Raw genomic sequence first — 24194 nt, forward strand, 5'->3', positions numbered from 1 at the left:
TTATTCTAGTCTTTAAGAAAGAAAAATAAATTTTAATAGATAACAGAGAGAACAGAACAGACTGATGGGATTATGAGCCAATTTTATTTTCTTCTTCTTCTGTAGTGGAATATGTCTGCATGATTTTTATGTCTCTTGGTAAAGTGATAAAAGTTATTTTAACAAGTTATGTCACCTGAGGACCAGAGGAAGGGACTGGGGTTGTGCAGGCGGCAGAGGGGACGTCTTTAAATATCCCGAGGGCCAGCTTGGGAAGGAAGGAGCAGATTGCTTCTGTCTTGCAGAGGAATGGCTGTCTGCAGAAGCTCCTGTCTGGGTGAGAGACAGCTTGGGGTCCAGGAAGCAAGGGAAACTGACCTCAAATCTCCAGAACCTAAGGCCCTGGATGCCAGGACTCTGCAAGCTCCCTGCTGGGCTCACAGACACTCAGCAACTGTCCCTGGTGTGCATGAATCATGGGAGATTTTTCTACCCCTCAGATTGGTCTTCCAGGTGGAGCACACTGCCTCATGAGAGGGCAAGTTCAGAGATCACCATTTATCTGCGACTCTGCAGAGGTGGGGGCCAAGAATCCAACAGGCCAGGTTGTGGTGGACGGAGGGGGCCCAGCTTTAGGATCCAGAGTGCTCAGCCTCTGAGCCTGAGACCCAGCGGAGAGTCCCAGCAGCAAGGAGCCCGGATGGGGCCTCCAGGCCTGGCCTCTCATCCCGATCTGCCTCTGGCCACTGCCTCCTGTTACTTCACTGTAAGGGGTTATGTGGTGGGGACTTGATAATGGGGGGAACCTAGTAACCACAGTGTTGCTCGTGTGATTGTAGATTAATACCAAAATAATAAAAAAGGTGGAGCACAACTCCTTCCTCCTTAAGTGACTTCCTGTCCAGTATGGGGAGGAAGACTGAGTTGAGGGTGGGAAAACCTGACAAGCGTCCCCAGCCAGGTGGCTGAGGGTCACACCAGCAGGGATGAATCACCACATTGATACATGCACCGTTGATAACACGTGATGACAGTGACCCTTCACCTCTATGGTCTTCCAGCATAATCATGACAAAAACACACAACTGAGGCACACTCTCCAAAATACCTGACCAGGATGTCTCAAAGCCATCAAGGCATCCGAAACAGGGAAAGTCTGAGAAACTGTCACAGCTGTCGGAAAACAGCATAAAACCTAAATGTGAGTTATTCCCACCAGGAGGTTTAAGACATTTTAACAGTAAAGTATTAACAAAGGGCCCCGCGGTGGCAGCTGCTCGGGCTGAGAGTCGGGTGGGAACTGATGAGGGCCTGGCGCTACCTGGTTGAGGTTTTTAAACCTACCAGTAAGATTAAGACAAATGTAAGGGAAAGATGTAACTGGGTCAGACGCCGTCGGGGACACAGTGTGAACCTGCAGTACTCAGCCAGTGAGGGGGCAGGGCAGGGGCTCACGTGCCAGGGGATAAATCATTGGCCCCCACTGCCCCGGGGGTGCCCGCTCACCAGCCTCCCGGTCCTGCAAGACCGTCACTGAACCTGCTCCGCTGTCCTCTTTGTCTTCGTGTTCACTTACTGGGTTTGGACCAATTAGTGTGTTTCTCACAGGATTCATGTGTGAGAGAGTAAACCTCCTGGGGCTCAAGGCTGAAAGGGGTTCCCCGCCCGGCATAAGTTCTCTGTGAATCTGCTGAGACTGAATAAACACAAGGGTGGAATACTCGGGAGGGGGTGTTTATTTCTCACTGTCCAGTCTCTGTGCGCACTCATCTTTATCTCCCAGTGCTCGCGCCCCCTCTCGCTGTGCTGTGCTCCCCAGCTCTCTCCCTGTGTGCCCCCAAGTCCTCCCTTTCCCTGCTGCCAGTTCTGCTTGCCCCCACCCCTCCCTGCAGGAGCAACTTCATGGGGGGTGGGGGGTCCCTGCTGACCGGAGGGCGCCTGACCAATTCTGTACCAGAAAAGGAGCGGTGGAGAGAATTACCATTTCCCGTCCACCCCATGCCCTGACCAGCAGTCCAATTACAGACTGGTGGCCGTGCTGTGCTAATCATCCCACTGGTGTGCAAACAGGCCCTTATACGCATCCGGGTGGGGATTCTAGTTGACGACTCCCGTTTACCCAACACCCCCCATCACATTGCTGGGGGAGCGTTGTGTATATCCTCTGTCCTTGTCCCCGCCGCGACAAAGAATTGGAGGGCAGGGACAGTTAGTGAAGCAGAGTAAAAGTTTTATTTAAAGTAAGTGAAAGAGAAGTGCAGCAGGCAACCTCAGCAAGGAGAGGCGCCCCGAAGGTTTTGGAGAGAGAAAGTTTAAGATTAAAAGGTTACGCACTTAGCAAATGCGGGCGAGCTCAGAGAGAGGAGAGCCCTGAAAGGTTGGGGTTTCCCTCTTTTAAGGATTCTTTAGGAATGTGACTAAGGGCTGGGGTGCAGACTTGTTAAGTGGTCTTTGAATACTTAGAATTAACTTAATAGAAGGACATTCCTGCTCTGATTTCTCCCTGGGATCCCAGCGTCTGGGTCTGGGAGCAGATCAAACAGCTTCCTTCCCAGTGTTTGCTAAAGGTAAGTTAAGAATCCTACATTTTTAACTTCCTGGGTATTAAAATACACTCTTTCAGATGGAATCTTTCCTGCCTTTTACTATGTTGTTTAAGGCTGGGACTGCATGCTAAATTAGTAGCCTAGGTTACAGAACTACTTAATTAGGGACGGAAGGAGGAAAAAAAAACAGCATCTAGGTAAAGGTGAAGATAAAGTAAGCTCGGCCTGGAAAAACCTGGACTGGATCAATGACCGAAGAACCAAGTGGCACTGGGAAGTCTTCGACTGTTGAGGGTTTATTTTACACCGACGGGCTCAGAAGGAAGTTATCTCCAACGTCTGAGCCCCCAACAAAGGCAAGGGAAGCAATATGTATCTTTCTGCTTTGTATCTGCACCATTTCTACTTACACAGCAAACGAGTAGCGGAAGGGAGCCCACCTGGGCCAGACTGCTGTCCTTGCAAGGTGTTCCCTGTGAGTCACACTGCTCCGACCGCAAACATTCTGGCTTGGTTTTCCCGGAGGCCCTCCCACTACGCTGACTACACCCGCGCTCCCTCTCTCACAAGGACTGGCGATCTGCATCAGCACGAGCCTCCGCCCTCCACGCCCTCCTCGCCAGGTCTCCCTGGGCAAGTCTTTGAACACAGCGGAGGGTTGAGCTCTGACTCCAGGACCAATGGCGAAGTGCAAGGGCGGTTACTGGGGTGTCAGTGTGAAGAACCCCATTCCCCCCAGGTAGACTTTTCGTTTCACATTCTAGTTTGCATGTCCCTCACAGACAATTCCAGGATTTAATTAAATTGCTTAAATTCACTTTAATTGCAGGGAGGTTCCTGGATCCAACCACGGCCCCACGGCCACCGCCCTCCACCCCAAAGTCCTGGTTCCCAGATTCTCAGTTGCTTCAGCCTCACTGGCAGAACTTGTGTCCATCCCGCTGGAAAAAGCTTTTCACTTGAACTGTTTTCACTGTGAGGGAGAAGCCATCTTTCCCAGAGTCAGTGGTCCTCACAAATCTGCAACATTGTATCTTGAACTGTCTGAAGCACAGAGATAGGCAGGATGCAGCACTTCGCGGAATAAGGAGGAAAAGGTAGTGAACTAGGGACCTGTCAGCAGGGGGCGGGGCCTGACCCCGCCCAACCTAAGGGCTCGGCGTCAGCCGCCCGCGATCATGCGCAGACCGGACCCGCGCACGCCCCGCCCCCAGGCCGCCCGCCTCTTCATGCCCCGCGCGCAGGTCCCCGCAGACCGGGAAGCGACCAGCGTGAGGCGGCGGAGGCCCGGAAGAGCGTGAGTCCCGCCTCTCTCCGTCCCCCACTCGCTGTCCAGGGTCCCTCCGGCCTGTTCCGCGCCCACCACCGTGATACCTCCGACGTCGCTGCGGGCGCCCGCGCGCACCCCTCGTGGTTCACAGTCCCCGTGCGCCCGGGCCCCGCCCCCTGCCTCTCCTCCATGTGCGTTTCCCGTAGTTTTCCTGCCTGCAGCCCTTCCCTGGCGTCTCGGGCGTCCCGCGCCGGGTGACCCTCCGCCACGGGCTGTGCGGCCCCCGAAGCGCGGCGCCGGTCGCCCAGCTCCAGGACGAGGCCCACCGCGCCCGCCCGTCCCCTGCTGGCCCCTCCCGCCGCCCCTAACCGCCTCCCCGCGGCCCCGGGCCGGTCCCTCTGCCCCCCAGGCCGCCCCTGCGAGGCGCCTCCTCCCCGGACCGCGGTGCTGGAGGGGGACCGCGGGGCTCGAGCCCCGGATTCCGCCGGCTGGTGAACGTGCTCTCCCGGTAGGCCGCGGCCGGTGCCGCCGCGCCCCTGGGCTCGCGGGCGACGGCGCTGGGGAGAAGCCGGGCCGGAGTGGCGGGGACAGAAGCGGGACGAGTGCGGAGGCCGGGAGGCTGCGGGAGAGCAGGCGCAGGGAGAGGACGGGCGAGCCCGGGAAGGAGCAGGCGGCGGAGCCGGGGCGGCCTAGAGGCCAGCGGGGCCTCCGGGTGGAGGTGAGCCCCCGGGGAGGGAGGCCCTTGGGGGGCGGTGGGGAGGCGCTCGGGGCGGGGGTCCGGGGAGGGTGCGCGCTGGGAGCCGTGGCCGCCGGGCGGCGTGGTGCAGGGCCCGAGAGGACCGGGGCGGCCCGGAGGGCGCAGGAGGGAAGCAGAGCCGGTGGGGGTGCCGGAGAGGGGACGGGGGACGCGTGACCGGGCGGGAGGGCAGCGGAGTGACTGCGCTGGAGAGTGTAAGAGGGCGGGCGGAGGGCGGGAATGCGGGGAGAGTGGGCACCGTGAGGAAGGCCGGGGAGAAGGGGCAGCGGGAGGGGGACCAGTTGCAGTGCGCGGAGCAGGGGGGAGAGGAGGCACCGAAGGGACAGACGGCAGGAGAGGGGAGGGCACCTGAGTGAGCAGCAACCCAGCGGGAAAACACAAAATCAAAGAGAAAAAGAAATAGGGAGGTGGATATACAAAGTGAGAGGTGGAAACACAGCATTAGAGAGGCGGGGGTGGAGGCTGGCAGGGCGGTGGTGGTGAGGCTCTGGATCCTGATGATGCTCCGTGATGCAGCTGTGATGCATCGGTGGCTTTGAAAATACATCTAAAATTCGTTTCAGTGGTGGAGGGAACACTGAGAATTGCAAAGCTTCTAATAGGCCTGGGCAATTTATATTGTATGTCAGAGAACAGCTGACATTTGCGACTTCTTTTAGCCTGAGGGCAGTGACCTGACTTGGTCAGTGGTGGGTCACCCCCTTCCGTTTTCCTGGGGTGGGTTAGAGGTTGGGAAAGACGTGTGTGGACGAAACAACTGTCACTATACGGTGCTGTTTTTAAGGGTACAGTAAAATGACTGCTTTGATTTTTAGTTTCTTTATAATGGAATTCTATATATGTACATATATGATATATATAGACACATTTTATTCATAATTTTGTAGTTTTGAGATACATGTTGGTTCTTTCATTTTCTACTTCCTTATTCTCAATTAAGTTTTGGTGGCCTTTAATAAACTCATGTCATTCTTTTATCAGTATGATATATTCTAACGTTTACTTTTGACATCAAAATGACTTAGACTTGAAAGACTTAAACATCGTTTCCTTTTTTAGCTTGTTTGTGGTTTAAGTCAGGCCTGCTGGCTTTCTCCCCTGTATCTTCTGTCTTGGATGGATGTGTTCTTTGGTGACCAGTTAATAATTTTAGACTGTTTGACTGGTAGTTGGTAGGGATGTCAGTGATGTTTTAAGAGTCAAAGACTAATTTAACCAGTTTTGTAGTACTCAGTTTTCTTCCCTTTTATGTGATTTCTTAGCATAGTGAGCTGTGACCTCAGAGTAGTTGTTCCCCTCTGGTCTCTCCCGTCTTTTTTCTGCAGTGTTGAAGATGTGCCGGATTGACTTGGAAGCTCTGTGCAACAGAGCCCAACTATGTCTGGTGCAGCAATATTCTCAAAACTAAACCTCACCCATCTGTAAAGCTGAAATGAAAAGGAAATATGCTCAGAACTTATTTCTACAACTTACTTGTTCAGTATTGTGCACACCTGTAGTCGCTTTTTCACAATTCTGCATTTTAAAAACATTTCACAATGACTTTCTGGACAGGAATTAAGTGTTGGTATCAGGGTGAGAACCTGGATATGTAATCCTGACTCGTGGATGTTACTTTGGTCGCAGCCACAAATGGTGGTATGTGCACCCGAAACACAAAGGACCCCCGCACACAAGCACAGGCCTTCTATGCACTCCATTCTCCCATCTTTAAACGCAGACGTTATCACACACACTGCAGCAGTGGGGACCCTGGCTGTCCCCACACCCCTCTTCAAGTCACAGACCCGGCCTTGATCACACCCCATGGAGGCCTGACACCCCTTCCTGCAGCCACCCCCAGCCTCAGGAGAGAGGCTCAGCGCCCTGGTGCTCACTGCTGCACACAGATGACCTGCGTTAAGGCTGGTCCTGTCTCACCTCCTGGAAGGAGAACCTCTGGTCAGGTGACACTATATAAAGATTTTCACACCGGTAGTAACACGTAACTCCATTTCCAGGAAATAATTGTAAAATATTTTTAAAATACAGAATTACAAAAACATAGCTATACGTGTGCAAAATATTGAAAGAGAGTCAGGTGTAAGCTCTGAGCAGATTTCTTTTTACTTTCACCTTTACTGATGCATAGGTTTTTGGTGCAGAGTGTGTGAAGGCTTCCCAGGAAAGTGGGATCTGAAGAGATGGTGGGGGAACTCACTGGTTGGCCTAAGGAGGCTTCTGTCCGCGAGTCCCTCAAAAGTCCCTACACTTTGGGTGACCTTCTGTGTCTCCTTCTTGAAGGGCCCTTCCTGGGTCTCCGTGAGCCCTGACCCTGACTGCGTGACCCCTGGTCACTGCACTCGCCCCCTCAGCACCTCTCACCCCCACTTAGGTTCCATGTCAGCTGACCCAGTGACATGGGGCTTGTGCGGGGGCTCCCTGGGCATCGTCCTGGGCAGGGCTTCCCACCGTGTGCCGGGTATGGGGCATCGGGGTGGGTGGGCAGCAGGGACGCCTCTGGGGCTGCGCCTGGATGCACCGTCAGCTCTCCGTAGCCCAGATGAAAGAGGCTGCAGGGGGAAGCCACGTACTAATGTTTATAAGTATGTGGTAAGTTGTGGGAAAGGAGACCAAAAAGGGGCAATCTTTTCTGCCTGATTTTGAATATATTTGAAGCTGGACATGTGAGTCACTGGCCCAAAATCTTAATGATTGGGAAACACCATCAGAGACAGAGGGTGTGGGATTCTATCATGTATTTTAACCTGTGGCGTCCACCTTTCCAGCACGGATGGCTCCTGTTCAGTGTGCGTGGTAATGACCTGGCTGCGACTTCCGGTACTTCAGCACTTTGCACGGTACTCCGGGCAGGGTGCATCCTGGGCCTCTCCCCAAGCTTGAAGGGGAGCTTCCAGTCAGTTGTGCGCCTTTCATATAGGGCCCTGCTCGCGTTTACTATTCCTGGTTCCTTCAGTGTTTATCTTCAGAGTTTGTCAAACGTTGTCAACGCTGTTTTTCCCATTAACTGAGATGATTGTGTGTTTCTTTTCCCTTCCTTCCTCTTAATGGAGCGCATTAACATTGAGTGGTTTTGTATGTGGAATATTCCCAGCCGTGCAGGAATAATTCCACCTGTGGTGGTCTGTACTGGTTTGAATGTGCTGTCGAGTTCCATTTGCTCGTGTGTTAAGGATTTTTGCATCGATGTTCTTCAGGAATATCGGTCTCTACTTTTCTTCCTGTGTCTTTTTCTGGGTTTGGTATCAGAACCATGCGATTCCATAAAAGTGTTTCTGAAGATTTATAGCAGGATTCGTGTTTATTCTTCTGTAAGTATTTGGTAGGCTCCTGGGGAAGCCTTCTGGCCCTGGGTGTGTGTTGGAGGTTTCTGAGGACCGCATGACTCTCTCTAGTTGTAACTGTTCCCATTTTCTTTATTACTCGGTGATGCGGTCTGCGAGGTTGTATGTTTCTCTGAATGTTCCCGTTTTTCTAGGATATTTAATTTCTTGGATTATAAGTGTTCACAGTACTTTCTTGTAGACCATTTTCCACATTTCTGTGACACCTGTTGCAGTGTCCCCCTTTCATTTCTGATTTTACTTGAGGGCTCCCTCTCTCTCTCTCTTAGCCTAGCAAAATGTTTGTCAATTTCTAAATCTTTCAGAAAACCTGTTGTTGGTCTCTTGATTTTTAAGGTTTTCTTAGTCTCTGCTTCATTTCTCCCTGCTCTGATCTTACTCCTGCTAAATTTTGGTGCAGTTTGTTGTTTTTCTGATTTCTTGAGGTATAAAATCCTATTTCTGATTGGAGACCACTCCTTTTCTGTACTGTAAGACTTACCACTGCAGGCAGGCATCCTCCTCAGTGCCGCCGTCACTGTGTCCCCCGAGTTTGCTGTGTTGTATTTCCATTTTTATCGTGATAGTTCTAAAAATCCCTGTGATTTCTTCTTTGACCCATTTATTGTTTAAATATGAGGTGTATTATTTCCACATGTTGTCGAGTTGTCTGTTTTCCCTCTGCTGTTTGTTTCTAGCTTCACTGTGGATAGAGAAGATACATATTATTATTTCAATCTTTGGACATTTCTGCTTTGTTTTGTGTCACAACATGTGGCCTGTCCTGCAGAATGTCCCGCGTGCGCTTGCACAGAAGGTGCCCTGTGGCTGTGGGGGGGTGTCCTTCCCGGCTGTCGGGCCCGTCGGGCTGGGGAGCTCTGTGAGTCCTCGGGCTCCTTGCCCGTCTGGCTGGTTGTTCTGTCCGTGTTAACACTGGGGTGTTGGCCCTCATACTGTTTCTGCGATGCTGTCTGTCTCTCCGTCCCCTCCTTCCATGTTTGCGTCATCGCTGTGAGAGTGCGGGCATGTTCGTAATGGCTGCATCTTCCTGGGAATGGTCCCTCTTGCCATAATACTGCCCTTTGTCTCTTGTGACATTTCCTGTCTGGCCTCTTTCCTGTGCCCTGATACGGCTGCTGCTGCTGTCTGGAGCGTCCCGGTGGCATCGAGGATCTTTCCCTCCTTTCTTTTGAGCCTCTCCCTGTCCTGAGATTCGTTCGTGTGTAGTTTGCCTGGACAGGAGTGAATGGCAGGAGCCCTGGGCAGTGCCCTTTTCTCCACCATCATTTCAGAAGAAAAGCTCCCAGTGTTGTAGTGATCATGGCGTTTGTTGAAATCTCTAGTGTTATAACAGTTTTTTCCCCCGATATCCTTTCTTCATGATTTGTCAATTATCCAGTAGTTGCTTCTAGTGTTCATTTTTGTGGTCTTTTATTTTTCTTATCGAGCTGTAATGTAATGTGTAAAGCTGATAACTTCCAAAGCTCGAGTCATTATTAGTGTTGATTTTTTTCCTTGTACTTTCCCCTTGTCCTCCTACTGAATGATGTTGACAAACTGAAATAAGTACCATTGATTTATTTTCATTTCCCAAAGACAGTGAAATACATACACATAAAAATGATGAAAAAAAAACAATCCAAAAATTTGTCGAGAGACACCTTTTCCCACGGCAGGTAATTGGTGTATTTGTAGGTACATGTACAAGTACATAGATGTGTAAGTCCATTGTTGTTTTAAAAGATACCTTATGGTAAGCAAGTTTACATTTTTAGCAATGGAAATTATATCTTCAGTATGTTCCTTGGCCTTGTACCTAGTTCTTCCACTGTCCTGTTAATTATTTAAATGTACTTTTTGCATGCGTATGTGTGCGTGTATAATTTCCTTTTCTGCAGTCCCATGTAGTTAACCTTGGCGTTATTTCCAGTGTCCTGGCAGAGGACCCTCTGTCCGGGTACTTGAGTGCTGTTACTTAGCTGTTGGATTCTTTCCATTTAATTCTAAAGGTCGACCGCCTGAGTTCAGGCGCTTGCTGTGTTGTTTCTTAGCTGTTGGACCAGAGGCCAGTTTCTTACAGTGTCTGTGACACAGTTTTACCTGTGTAACATGAGATGGGCAGAGAACTTCCTCAGATGAACTATTAATGCTGATAACATGTTAGTACATGTAAAGCATTGAGTAGCACCCAGCATGATAGAAGCGTTAAAGCCTTAAGCCACTGCTCTTGCTGTCCTCACAGTGTTTAGTTTAGGTTCCTTCTTTTCTTTAAACTTCTCCTGCTTTACTTCATCTGCATATGGGACACCACTCATTATGCAGAACATGCCTTTACACTTCTCTATGGAGCATCCAGTGCTTCATTTGTATTTCTGTGTTCAGTGTGTGGTCCACCCGATTGAGAAGTGCACAGATTTAGAGCACATCGTGGCCTCTTATGGAAAAGCATAAGATATTAATGTTAGAGGCACATAACTTACTCAGAATTCCTATATGCGCATCTGTCAGAACATACAGTTCATCCACATCTACCCCGACACCTCTGTCTCCTCATTTCGTGTGAGGATCTCCCCTCATGCCCCTTCATGAAATCTGTTTTCATTTCAGGGACGGTTGACCTTCAGGGATGTGGCCGTCAGATCTCCCAGGAGGAGTGGGACTGCCTGGACCCTGCTCAGCAGGCCTCGTACTGGGACGTGATGCAGGAGAACTACAGGAACCTGGTGTCCCTGGGTGAGGATGGCGTTCCTGCAGAAGTGGGGGTTGGGTATCTCTGCCTTTTCTCTGGTTTGCCCCCAAGGAACCCTCGCAGTGTGCTGAGGCCAAAGCCCCTTCAGTCAGACATGGAGAGCTTCGTAATGTGGCGTCTGCAGTTTCACTTTACTCCTTTTCCAGATGACACGGCTGAGATAAATACGTGTAAAGCCCTGTGCTGTGCTTTCCAGTAGCCGCTTTCCTGTTTGCCGCCTCTCTGCTTTCCATTCAGTAGTTCTTGGAAGAGACCAGATGTCTCACTGTTCTGTTCCCTGTGCATTCAGGAGGCAGGTGGTTGGAGGGGTTTGTGCAGTAGGTTTCTAGACCTGTCTGAAGTGTCCTTCTCTACTCACCTGAGCCCGGAGCTAGGATTCTAGAAGTGCCACAGCACGTCCCATTCCTTTCCTCATAAACTGATTCATCCTGTGGCAAAGTCCATGGAAGGTGTGAACTTGGAAAATGAGGAAATTATCTGCTTTCCAAAACCCAGGGGTAGAAAAGGCAGAGGATAGGTATTCCTGTTGGACGAGGGAGAAGCAGAGAAGAAGGATGCATTTATGGCCCCCAGGCAGGTCCGAACCCCAGCATGGAAAAGTCCGTGAGGTTTAAGGCTAGAGAACAATCCTTTTTACTTCGTGTTCTGCCCTGCAGACCTGCTGGACAGCAGACCTACTTCCGGACCCAGTGTGTCTGGGGTTCTGCCCCACCCTGGGTTCTCCTGGGTTGGGGATGAAAGCCCACAGTTCTTTGGGGAGGCATCTGGTGTGTTGAGTGTGAGGCAGTGCCCTGCACTTTGAAACTGGCCAGGAAGCCCTGATGGCCGCTGACTTGCCTTTTGGGTCATTCTTTGTGCTGACGAAGAGAGCAAGTTTGCGGTCAAGTATCTCAGTGGTCCCTTCTTGTAAAGTTCAGTCTTTCTTTTCTCTCCCCTTTCCCTTTAGTTCCAACTGACAGTTTTCCTTCTGATGTAGTTTATTGAGGCCTGTAGTTCAAACCCCTAGTAACCAAGCAGTAGCTTGGCCACCGCCTTAGGTTTCTGCACATGCGTCCTCATGTTTTTGCAATACGTTAGGCTGAGGATTTCCAAATCTTGATGTTGCTGTTTGCTTCATAACTGTCTTCAAGTTATTTCCCTCATCACATTTAAGCACTAGCAGTTGGAGAAACCAACCTGTACTAAAACCCTTGGCTTAGAAATCTCCTCAGCTAAATATGCCATTTCATTGCTTATAACTTCTGTCTTTTTCAGAACTCTAGAACATGAACACAAGTCAGCCGGGTTCTTTGCTACTATGTAGCAAGGCTTGCCTTTTCTGCCTTGTACAATAAAATACGTCTCTCTTCCTTCTGTGAGTCCATCAGAATGGACTTTACCGGATTAACACCATTTGATACACGATTAGATACGTTCTCTCTAAGAAGAGGGCTGCTTTGCTTTCTCCACACCTCTCTCCTTTCCTCTCTGAGCCATCTCCTGAATCACATTTGACTTTGCCTTCGCCTTCATAGGCCTCACCGTAAAGCATGCACCTCAAAACGTCCAGTCTTGGCCGATGACCCCGTTTAAAGCCACTTGCACATTTTCAGTATTTCTTAGAGCAGCACCCACTCCTCGGAACCAGTTTCTGTCTTAGTCAGTTCATAATGTTACAGCAAAATACCGAAAAGTGGGTGGCTTAGGACATTTATCAGATTTGTTTCTCACCGTTCTGGGGATGGGAAATCCAAGATAGGGTGCCAGCAGGGTCAGAGGAGGATCCACCTCCTGATTGGGGCTACTGACTCCTCGTGTCTTCTCGGGGGACAGAGAGAGAGAGACAGGGCTGGTGCTCCGCCCCCTCGCTGTGACGGCACTGCTGCCATCTGTGGGGACTCCATCCTCACGCCTCCTCACCTCCCAGATGGCCCACCTCCAGACTGGACGTTTGATCACAGCATGTGAATTTAGGGGGATCCGCAGGTACTTCCTTAATTGCATATGCAAATTCCATTTTTAGTTTTCAAGGAACTGCTCTACTGCTTCCCATTGCAGCTGCATTTTACTTTTCTTTCCAGATTAAAGAATTGCCATTTTTTGACATCCTTTTCTGTATATCTTCCTGTTTTTTTTTAAATTTTGATATCATTAATCTACAATTACATGAAGAACATTATGTTTACTAGGCTCCCCCCTTCACCATGTCCCCCCCACATCCCTGTTCACAGTCACTGTGCATCAACATAGTAAGATACTGTAAAATCACTACTTGTCACCAAGTTCACAGTCACTGTCCTTCAACATAGTAAGATGCTGTAAAATCACTACTTGTCTTCTCTGTGTTGCACAGCCCTCCCCGTGCCCCCCCAACACTATACATGCTAATCGTAATGCCCCCTTTCTTTTCTTCCCTCCCTTATCCCTCCCTTCCCACCCATCCTCCCCAGTCCCTTTCCCTTTGGTAACTATTAGTCCATTCTTGGGTTCTGTGCTTCTGCTCCTGTTTTGTTCCTTCAGTTTTCTTTTGTTCTTATACTCCACATATGAGTGAAATCATTTGGTACTTGTCTTTCTCCACCTGGCTTATTTCACTGAGCATAATCCCCTCTAGCTCCATCCATGTTGTTGCAAATGGTAGGATTTGTTTTCTCCTTATGGCTGAATAATACTCCATTGTGTATATGTACCACATCTTCTTTATCCATTCATCTACTGATGGACACTTAGGTTGCTTCCATTTCTTGGCTATTGTAAATAGTGCTGCGATAAACATGGAGGTGCATCTGTCTTTTTCAAACTGGGCTGCTGTGATGTTGTTAGTTTGATAGGAATTGCATTGATTGCTTTAGGCAGGATGGCCATTTTGACAATATTAATTCTTTCTATCCATGAGCACAGGATGTGTTTCCATTTATTGGTATCTTCTTTAATTTCTCTCATGAGTGTCTTGTAGTTTTCAGAGTATAGGTCTTTCACTTCCTTTGTCAGGTTGATTCCTAGGTATTTTATTCTTTTTGTTGCAGTTGTGAATGGAATTGTTTTCCTGATTTCGATTTCTCTCTCTCGGTTAGTTAATTGTTAGTGCATAGGAATGCCACAGTTTCTGTGTATTAATTTTGTATCCCGCACCTTTGCTGAATTCAGATATTAGATCTTGTAGTTTTAGAGTGGAATCTTTAGGGCTTTTATGTACAATATCATGTCATCTGCAAACAGGAACAGTTTAACTTCTTTACCAGTCTGGATGCCTTTTATTTCTTTGTGTTGTCTGGTTGCCGTGGCTAGGACCTCCAGTACTATGCTGAACAGAAGTGGGGAGAGTGGGCATCCTTGTCTTGTTCCTGATCTTGAAAGGCTTTCAGATTCTCGCTGTTCTGTATAATGTTGGCTGTGGTTTGTCATATATGGCCTTTGTTATGTTGAGGTACTTGCCCTCTGTACCCATTTTATTGAGAGTTTTTATCATGAATGGATGTTGAATTTTGTCGAATTCTTTTTTGGCACCTATCACCTCTGGAGATGATCATGTGGTTTTTGTCCTTTTTGTTGATGTGGTGGATGATGTTGATGGATTTTCTAATATTGTACCATCCTTTAAGCAACAGAGTGTTCTCAGAATCCACTAAATGATTCATAATTGAAGGAAATGTAATGATTTAATTTCTTAATGACATGTCACAACAGAATCCACATCAGAATTTATATGAGAACTAAGTCTCAGGTACTTTGAAAACTCCACTGTAAGTACTCCTGTGGCTCTCTCGTTGGGTTCTCTTCTATTCCGTTGGTATGTCTCTCACTCCACAAATACACATCTTCATTACATTTTAATCCAGTATTAGGAGTCCTAAAATGAATGAGTGTGAGTCCAACCATCTTAACTTCTTTCTGAGATGTCTTGGTTATTCTGCTTTGTTGCCTATCCATACAACTTTTAGGATAATCTTGTATGTGACTCTAAAATACCTTGTTACAAAGTGCTTTAAACCTATCAATTCATGGTCATTTGACTTCACTTCTGTGTTGTCTTCCAATAAGTGGCTGTGGTGTACTTTTACTTGTTGTGCGATCTGGTTTCTTTCACCAGCATTTCACAGATTTCACCGGCAGAATCCTGCCAATGTTTTGGGACATTGACATTTTGCTCTTTTGAGCAATCCTATGTTTATTATATTTTTAATTTGTTTCCATTTCTTAATTGCTACTGTGTATAGAAATATGGAAGATTCTTTTTAAATGTTGATCTCCTACCCTCAGAATTTACTAATCTCATTCACTAGAGATTGTAGGTTCCTGGGGCTATTTCGTTAATGTTCTAATGGGGCTGTATGACATTACCACATAGCAAGTGGATTGAAACAATAAACTTTATTATCTTACAGTTCTCAAGGTAAGATGTCTAAAATGCATCCACAGTGCTGCTAACCTTCTGGATACTCCAGGGAGGAATTCTTTTCCTTGCATTTTCCAAGTTCTAGCAACTGCTTACAGGCTTTGCCTCATGGTCCACTTCCGTCTTCAAATTCAGCAAAATAGCGTCTTAGTATCTGTTTGTCTCTATGCTATTCCCATCACAGCAAAAACATCTTTGTGACTAACTGCACCTGCATTCTTCTTCAGAGCCTTGTGATTACAACATGCTCATCTCTTCATCCAGAATAATGTCCCATGTCAAGATGCATAACTAGATCACATTTACAAAGTGCCTTTTGACGTGTAACACTTGGCAGGTTGTAGGGATGAGAGTGTGGCTGTCCCTGGTACCACAGTATCTTCTGTTAATGGGTACACTATCACACATTCCTTCCTAGTCCTGTCACTTCTGTTTCCTTCTCTTCCCTTAAGTCACTGGCTGTGACTTCTTGTAGTACGTCTGTTAACACCAGGGAGAGAAGCCATTCAGTCTTTCACTGTGAGGAATGTCTGCTGAAAGGTAAGGCTGTGTGGGTGTTCTTTACTGTAACGGATATTTTCTACATCTTGGCATCGTTTTTCATGTGGGATTTAGTTGGTAGTTATATATATATTTTTGCTAATGCCTTTGTCTATTTTTGTCACCGTGTATGCTGGTCTCATAAGTTGAGCCAGAAAGTATTCCTTCCCTAGCATTTTCTGGAAGACACTGTATGCAATTGGTATTGTTCTCTGTATGTTTGATAGAATTGTCTAGTGTCACCATCTGTGTCTAGAAATTTACAGTGAAGAGAGTTTATTGTGGTAAGAACAGGAACACTGCCCCTTTGACAACTTTTAAGTGTGGAATACAGTATTTTTCATTATAGACGTGCTTGTACAGCCGATCCCTAGAAGTTAATCATATTGCTTAACTGCAATTTTATAAATGAGCCCCTAAATAGCAACTCCCCTTTTCTCCCTTTGGGTACCACCGTTCTACAGTTTCTATGTGCTTGAATATTTTAGATGCCTCATACCAGAGGTGTCATGCATAATTGTCTTGTGACTGGCTTATTTCACGTAACAATGCCCCCAGGGTTCATTCATGTTGGCACACATGGCAGGATTTCTTTTATGATGCTGAATAAAATTCCACTGTATGTATATACCGCATAGTTTGTATTCATCCATCAGTGAACATTTATGTTGCTTTCACATCTTGGGGGTTGTGAATAATGCTGCAATGAACATTGAGCTGTGTTTCTTCGCAATTTGATTTCATTTCTTTTGCATACCTACCCGGAACTGGGATCACTGGGTTAGAAAGGTATTTCTATTATTAATTTTATGAGGAGATGCCATACTCTTTTTATAGTAGTTGCACCATGTTACATTCACACCCGCAGGTATGCAAGGGTTCTAGCTGCCCATTGCTCCACATATTTGACAGTCCTGCTTATATTGCTTTTTGATATTGCCACTGTCACAGGGATGAGCTGATATTTCATCATGTCTTTATTTTCAATTTGTCTGCGTGATCAAAGATGTTGAGCACCTTTTCATACACTTTTTGGCCATTTGTATGTCTTTGAGAGATTACTCAAGTCCTTTGCCCATTTATTCAATCAGTTTTTCTTGTTTCTTTTTTATTTAACTACCTTATTGAGGTATGATTGACATATAAATAATTGTACATGTTTAATGTATATAGTACTTAGTGAATTTGTGTTTATGTACACATCACAATGAAATCACTATCAAGGCCATAATCATACCTGTAACCTCCCAACCCCTTTTTTTATTATTACTATGGTTGTGTTTATTGAATACGTTAAGACTACAACATAAAATCTACACTTTCAAGTAATTTTAAGTATATACTGTAGTGCGCCAGCTATACGGTAGATCTCCAGAACTTAATTTGTCTTGCATAACTAAAAGTTTGTACTTGTTGATTTTTGAACGGCATCTTCCCATTTCCTGCTTCCCCCTCCCCTGGCCAACAGTGTTTTACCATCTAATTCCCTAATTAAGACCATTTTAGATTTCACATACAAGTGTGATTATACGGTATTTCTCTTTCAGTATCTGGCTTGTTGTCATTAGCATAGTTTTCTCCAGGGCTCTGCATATTGTCAAATAATGACAGGGTTTCCCTCTTTTGTGAAGGTGTGTAGGATCATATTGTACATATATATAGCATTCTCTTTATCCATTCTTGTGTCACTATTCATTTAAGCTTCCACACTTGGGCTATTGTGAACAGTCTTTCGGGGAGAATTCATGAAGTATTGGTATGTCTTTGAGATCCTGATTTGATTTTCCATGGATGTAAACTCAATACTGGGATTGATGGATCACATGGTAGTTCTGTTTTTAATTTTTTGAGAACCCTCCGTTATGTTTTCCATAGTGATTGTACCCATTTCCATTCCCACAAACACTGTGACGATGTTCGCTTTTGTTCCACAGCCTTGCCAGTTTTCGTTATCATTTGTGTTTTAATAATAGCCATTTTAACAAGTGTGAAATGATATGTCATCGTAGTTTTGATTTGCTTTTCCCTGATGATTAGTGATGTTGTGTAACTTTTCATATACGCGTTGACCATTTGTACGTCTTCTTTGAGAAATGTCTGTTTAGGTCTTTTGCTGATTACTTGTTATTGAGGTGTCACCGCTATACAGTGTTATGTTGGCTTCAAATGTACAGTGCAGGGGTGCAGCAGTTACCCATATTAGTATGATTGTTATCTGCCAATGTGGAAAGATGTTCCAGAAACACTCGACTATGTTCTCCATGCTGTGCTACTGTCCCACGACCAACTTACATTGTGACTGTGAATTACTGTGCCTCTGTATCCCTCTCGCCCTTCCCCCCACCATCCCCAATTCCTCTCCCTTGGTAACCACGAGTCACTTCTCAGTATGTTTGAGTCTAATGCTGTTTTGTTCCTTCTGTTTTGCTTTCTTTTATATTCCATAAATAACTGAAATCATATGGTGTTTGTCTTCCTCCTCCTGGCTTATTTCACTGAGTATAATTCCCTCTAGTTCCATCCATGGTGTTGCAAATGGCAGGGTTTCTTTTCTTTTCATGGCCGAATAATATTCCACTGTGTTTATGGCCCACATTTTCTTTATGCACTCAGCATAAAGATGGACACCTAGGTTGCTTCCATATCTTGGCTATTGCAAATAGTGCTGCGATAAACATAGGGGTGCATACATCTTTTTTTAAACTTTATTTTGGTATCATTAATCTACAATTACATGAAGAACATTATGTTTACTAGGCTCCCCCTTCACCAAGTCCCCCCCCCAAACCCCATTACGAGTCACTGTCTGTGAGCGTAGTAAGATGCTGCAGAGTCACTAACTTGTCTTCTCTGTGTTGCACAGCCCTCCCCGTGCCTCCCCACACACACATTAAACATGCTAATTGTAATGCCCCCTTTCTTTTTCCGCACCCTTATCTTCTCACAGTCTTAAAAAGGTCTACAGAGGAGACCCAAGAAATGGCTGCGTGAGAATGTGAGCTGCAAACTTCAGTAGATTTCCTGAGGAGGGAAGTGGCTTTGTTGCAAGAGGCGCACGAGAACGCGAGCTGCAGCTTCTGTGGATGCCCTGAGGAGGGAGCACGAGAGCGCCGGCAGCGCTGCCAGGTGTTCTGAAGGAGGAAGAGGCCATCAAGGAAAAGGACAAACTCCTGAGGGAGGCACAGGCGGAGGCAGCACGAGAACGTCAGCTGCGCAGCATTGAGCTGAAGGTAAGAGAGCTTCTGAAGACAGAGGTAGCATTGCTGCGAGGCCCAGTAGAAAAGGTAAAGGTTGTAGCAGGGGATTCACTCGGAGGGGAGGGAAAGGTGCCATCAGCCCTGGAAATGGAGGAGCCGGGGAAGGATGAAGGGGGTGGTGCCAGAGGCCCTGGCGCCTCCTGTATTGAAAGCACGCCCAGTTGTTGTAAAGAAAACAAAGACCCAGCAGCTGAAAGTCCCCCAGGAGAGGAGGTGCCCCCTCCCAGGTCGGGGGGCACTCTGTGGTCTGCCCTTGTGCTCAGGCTGAGCCGGTGGGTTTGGGCGCCCGGTTTAGGCAGAAGCCCTCGGAGTCAATGTCAGCTTGGCTCCAGCGTCTGTGGGACTTGGGGGTGGATGGAATTGTTCTGTCGGGATCAGATATGGGAAAGCTGCCTTCCCTGACGGTGCAGCACGCCTTGAGGCAGCGATTACAAAATGCGAGGTGACACGTACAGTAGCTGAAGCAATGAGAACCCGGAAAGAAATAAGACCTGTTACTCACAGGAGGAATTTTAGGGGCCTCGTGAGGGTTACAAGGACCCAGATGTGGGTTCATTTGATACAGGCAGGAGTAGATGGAAGGAAATTAGACGGGAAGCCAAATAGCATCTCACTGGGGCTATGGCAACAGCTGAAACCAGAGCAGCAGTTCCAGCCATAAAGACCAAAGAGGCAGGGGTCAGAGACAGAGCCACAAGTCCGGCTTGTGTGTCTGCAGGACTTCCTGCTGGAGAGGCTGGAGAACAATGTTCCAGCTTCCTTGCACAGGGACCATGGCAGAGGACTGAGGGCACATAGATCGAGAGGAGAGAATCGTGGAAGGGGTGGAGGGTGGATAAAATGAGAGTTCCTGTGGCCAGGATTCTCACCTGGCCCTGGCTGACTAGCCCACTGCACACCTGTGGGCAGTTTGACTCTATAAGAGCTACTCTCAGTGCTCTGCGCACCACACAGTGGCAGGGCTGCAAGACTGCAGGAGAGCAGAGCAGAGGCTGGAGTGGTGGCAGCACCAAGGACAGAGGCGCAGAGGACGGCTGTGCAGGATGACTGTGCGAACAGAGGGGCCCAGAAGCAGAGACCAGCTTGCTGCGTGCAGACTCGCTCCGAGTGAATGGGATTCTAGTGACTGACCTGCCACCTGGAAATAAAGTTGGGTATAACCCTTTCACCCCAAGAACGTTTTGCTGTTGACTTCTTCGGTCACACTGAATCCATAGTGAACTTGCCCAGGGCTGAAAACCATTGGCAAGGCAGTCTGCTTCTGAGAATCTTCAACTGTAGTTCATCTGTGATTTTAATGACATTGTAATCTTTTCATATTGACCATTTCTGAAATATAATTTTCGGAAACCCCTTCATCTATGAGAGATTGATCAATAGGAAGTGTTTAGGTTTCGTCGAAGCAATAGTATTTTCTCAAGGGTTGCTGATAAAAATCATGTAAAAGTACAAAAAAAAAAATCCCACAATCTGAAATACTATGGATCCAACTCACATAATCAGCTTTAGAACACATTTTTTACCAAAACACAAAAAGCCTTTGAAGCAGGTGGTGCCTTTTTCCCCTGATACCGGCATATTTTTATAAGGTTCCACTAGATTTTCAAAGTCTGGTTAAATTGGAACTGACATTTATGCTAATTTAGCCAGGATTCTGAACACGAAACAGGTAAAAGGGAATTACAAAGGGCTCCAGATTAGGTTTATTTTCAAAATGATGGCTCTGAACAATGTTTGGTTCCATTTGTCAGTTATTTCTCATCTGGCCACTGCTATGATTCTTTCCCCGCCTGGTGTGTTAATGTGATCAACTGCAATCTTTTCATCTGCCTGGCATATGATAGGCTGTTTTCCTGTTGTCCATTTGTCTCCTACAGGAGGTGAAAGTACTTTTCAGAAATGGTTTGGGTAGATACTATCAATCTTTATATGCAGAGAAATTCCTTGAATAATTTAATAGCCAAATGGCATGAGAGAGACTTGGTATGAAAATGAATTTTCCTGTCAACTTTAAAAACAACAGCATGACTGCTTTTTCATCCATGCAATTCAAATATCAAACACTGGGTGTTTCTTCTTTTTTTTTAATGGAGTTTTTTTCTATTTTGCCCCACCTAAGGTGCTGAAGGAACATCTAGCAAATTTGTGTTTACTTTTGTTTTAATTTTAATTTATTAAGAAAACCCCACAACAAACTAACCAGCAAAGAAAAAGCCCTTTTTGTTCTCTGAAACAGCAGGTGCTGCCTTTGACCTTGAGATTTAAGAGCAAATCTATTCTTGTTTACAGTGTCTTGAATTTCTTGCATTTGCCAGTATGAAGGCGGCAGTTGGGAATGAGTGCTTTTGAAAGTACATGCATGATTTAAAAAAAAAAATTAGACTGCATAGCTGTTACTAAATAAATTGTTCTCCCTCCTTCTAGTTCATACGGGGTCTTAAAAATTATGATTGTTATTTTGGTTTCTTTTCTACTTTTAATTAGAATTATCTGCGTCACAGTTGCCACAGCCTCTGGGTGTCTGGTCTTCCGGCTAATACACTGCTTCCTTGTGATGGTGCCTGTGGCAGGAAGAGGACACATTTGATTGGTGGGATCCCATTGTTTCTCTGTCGGGATGACGAAATACAGCCAGTCCTGTGTTAGGCAAGCAAGCAGGAGCAGGATTATTAATACCAAATACTTTTTCATTTCCCTGACACAGTGTCTTGCCAATGGGTTTCAGCCCCAAACAAGTTCGCTATGGATTCAATGTGACCAAAGAAGTGACAGTAGAACGTTCTTGGGGTCTAAGGGTTATACCCAACTTTATTCCCATGGTGGCAGGTCAAGTACAAGAATCCCATCCACCTTAGAGCAAGTCTGCATGCAGCCAGCTGGTCTCTCCTCTGGGTCTCTCTGCGCCCTCAGCCGTCTCAGGCTCTGTGCTCAGAGTGCCACCACTCCAGTCTCTGCTGTCCTGGGGCCATGCAGCCCTGCAGCCTTGTGCATGTCGCCCAGAGCACTGGGTGGATCTCCATATAGAGTCAGTAGCAACGTATTGCTCACACGTGTGGAGTGAGCCAGCCAAACAGGGCCAGGTGGGAATCCTGGCTGCAGGAACCTTCACTTGATCCACTGTGCTTAACTTAAAATTTCTTAACTGGAGAGTTTATAAAAGAAGGTTTAAGCCCAGTGTGTTTGGGAAGTTATTTTTCTTTCAATTAGAAAAATTTTTTTTTGGTCTTCGGGCAAAAGGATAAAATCGTTTTTCTCTATGGTGAGCTGAAGTTTAAGAATAAATTGTTTTTGAAGATTTATTCTTTGCTGTGTTTCCTTGAGTAAGAACATGGATAGGGGTTTTAGAAGAAGAGGTTTGAGCAGGAGATTTACAATAGTTCCTAATGAGAGCTAGATGATACATAAAATAGGAACTGGCCTTTTAAAAATTTTCTTTAAAAAATTTTTATGTCCACCTAAGCTTACCCCTTTTAAACAGAAATTTAGGATCATTAGGACCCAAATCTCCCTGTTATTTCAGAAAATGATTACTGACACCCACCATTTGGAATGGATGTGCTTCCGCATGTGTGTAAATGACATCACTGTATTTTGACTAGGCATTAAATAATTGAAACACACTAAATAATCATGCACATTGTGTGTCTTCCAAGGCTGGGGCACAGTCTGTCCCTAAAGACACTTTAACCCTCCCACAGGGCCCGGTGCAGCCAAGCCGTGTCATCGGATCTGTTTTTACGGTCTGGTATATAGAAAAAGCATAGGTTGTAGGTGGAGAGAGACCCAGCTCCAACCTAAGCCTCTTTTTAATTAGCTATTTAACTTCATGCAAGTTACTTTAGCTTCCTGAGACTCAAGAATGGTGTGTTTCTAATGTCAAGCAATCTACTAGGAATACGTAAATATTATTCCTTTTCTTAGGGAGGTCACTGTTCAGTGGGGGAGGTAGTAGAACCACAGGCAGAATTTTCACTTATGTTTGTCTGTGTATCTGCTGTGTACTTATTTGTCTAAGGAATTTAGAGCTATACTTAAGTGATTACATTAAATATATATATATATATATAAAGCATATAAATAAATACATGTTAGATGCATGGTTATGCTCAAGGTCAGAGAACTGTGCTCCAGTGCAGCAGGGTAGGGGCTGCCCTGTCTGGCACTCCGTGCTTTTTAGCACACATTTTTTGGACATCTATGTCCTTGACATAGTGATAGGAATTGGCAACTAGTATGAAACAAGGTAAGCGCAGTCCTGAACCTTCTGGTGTCTCGCAGCCTAAATAACAGAGATGACAATAAACTAGAAATTCTGGGGCCTGTGAAGATGAGATGAGGTTTCTTTGTCCTTCATGCCGTCTCCATTCTGCTCCCTCAGGCCCTTTCCGTGCGCACAGCCTGCCGTTTGCCTAAGCAGAACCTGTTGGCTGGGCAAGTTGTCCTTAGGTTAACTGTTCAGTACAGTGAGCCCCTTTTTAGGGGAGTGGCAGAATACTTCTTCCTAAGGGTGTTTGCATCGTTACCAAAAACGTTTGGAGGCATCGAGACCATACTAAGGAGCTCTCCATTGGCAGGGTCCCAGCTTCTGAACACACTTCCATGGGTGAGAGGGCCGCCTTCTCAGCCCCACTGTGACGGTGCTCGCCTGCTCTCCAGACGTCAGTGGGGAGTGGTGGGTTCTGGCGCTTCACGGAGGGAACAGCAGATGGGAGTCCCCGCCGCCTCCTTGTGCGTGTTATTGGTCGGTGTGCTTCCCAGACTCAAGTTGAAACCAACGCATCAGGCTTAACCCAGAACCTGGAAGGTTTTGCTGCAGGAGGAAGTCCTTCCTGCTGCTGTGGTAGAAAATCCATCTTCCCCTGGGCTTTACTATTCTGAGAAGAGGTTTAGGACCTGGGACATCTTCCCATTTAAGTACTCCTCAGGTACGATCTTTTAATTGTAAAAGCATGTAATTATATAATGTGTACAATAATTAATACATACATATCAAATTAATAATTTGAAAATGTTACCATTTAAGTACAGTTCTTAGTTCCTTAGGCAAGCAGGTACATCGCGGATGCACAGGTGAATTTAAAGTACCCCTCGTAGTAACACAAGAGCTATACTCAGGCAGGAGGTGATGCAGGGACACTGACACGAGTCGTGTCTATGTATGTGTTTCCTCTGAAGCGCAGGCAGGACCCTGTCATCTCCCTTCTCGGCAGAGCCCAGTGGCATCCGACTGCACCAGGGCACCTGTGCCCGGAGCCCTGCCAGCTGCCTTTCCTCCTCCTTCATTCCAAGGTGTTCCTCGTCCTTCACCTACCCTTGGCTGCAGCTCGTCTGGCCTGTTCGCTGTCCCCCCGGAGGTCATGCTTTGTGTCTCTAGCCTTTGGTCGGTGAGGGATACATT

At 46.7% G+C, this 24194-nt stretch overlaps 1 protein-coding gene across 1 annotated transcript in view; it reads left to right on the forward strand.

The window, feature by feature from the left end:
- The first annotated feature begins 3992 nt into the window (after positions 1-3992).
- The window catches only part of LOC118912628 (zinc finger protein 135-like), a 60639-nt gene continuing 40437 nt past the window's right edge, over positions 3993-24194 (forward strand). Inside the window, 3 exon segments of the mRNA XM_057493270.1 lie at positions 3993-4513; positions 10483-10608; positions 18487-18769. The gene's annotated coding sequence lies outside the window, so the exon portion shown is untranslated.

This window comes from Manis pentadactyla, chromosome 15, assembly GCF_030020395.1.
Source record: "Manis pentadactyla isolate mManPen7 chromosome 15, mManPen7.hap1, whole genome shotgun sequence".
NCBI classification, from domain to species: Eukaryota; Metazoa; Chordata; class Mammalia; order Pholidota; family Manidae; genus Manis; species Manis pentadactyla.